This window comes from Lynx rufus, unplaced genomic scaffold (assembly GCF_022079265.1).
Source record: "Lynx rufus isolate CCGP_SWC_20201006 ecotype Redwood Valley unplaced genomic scaffold, mLynRuf1.p SCAF_2, whole genome shotgun sequence".
Classification (NCBI taxonomy): Eukaryota; Metazoa; Chordata; class Mammalia; order Carnivora; family Felidae; genus Lynx; species Lynx rufus.
The window spans coordinates 208,603,489-208,604,351 of NW_025814834.1; positions in this window are offsets into that span (position 1 = coordinate 208,603,489).

An 863-nucleotide genomic window follows, 5' to 3' on the forward strand; every position below is an offset into this window, starting at 1 on the left:
CGAATGTCAGTCCTTTTTTGTGGTGTGGGGCTTGGAGGCTACTTCTGCATTAGAAGGGACAAAAAGCTATGCAGAAATGGAGTGTATTTGAATAGGAAGGATGCCAATTCAATCATAAGAGTTGTGTTATTTAAAAACAAAATGAAATCTGGGCCAGCTGGGTGGTTCAGTCAATTCAGCGTCCGACTCTTTTTTTTTTTTTTTTTTTTAAGTTTATTTCTGACAGAGTGAGAGAGAGCGAGTGTGAGCTAGGGAGGGGCAGAGAGAGAGGGAGACCCAGAATTGGAAGCAGGCTCCAGGCTCTGAGCTGTCGGCACAGAGCCGGACACGGGGCTCGAACTCACGAACCGTGAGATCATGACCTGGGCTGAAGTCGGATGCTTAACTGACTCCCCAAGTGTCTGACTCTTGATTTCGGTTCAGGTCACGATCTCAAAGTTTGAGTTCGGGCCCCACATCGGGCTCTGCTGACAGCAAGGAGCCTGTTTGGGATTCTCGGTTTCTCTCTGCCCCTCCCCCACTCATGCTGTCTCTCTCTGAAAATAAATAAACTTTAAAAAAAAAATGAAATCTTTTTGTGGTCATATGCTGCTGGTAGATCATGATAGAGAAGGAAGAAACAAGATAATCATTTTACTTTTACTTGAGTAATAAAATTATGAAACTGATTTTAATGAGTGAGTCAACATCTAGGTGTCTCCAGAAGAAAACCAGCATCTTTTCATCCTGACTCAAGGCATAGTTTGTTTAAAGTGTCCTGGGAGAAGGAAAGAAATTAAAACAACAACAAAAAAATTCTGCCCTAGTTTTGAGAGAGCCGGCTGGAATGTTGACTGCCCTATATATGTGTGTGCAAGCTGCGT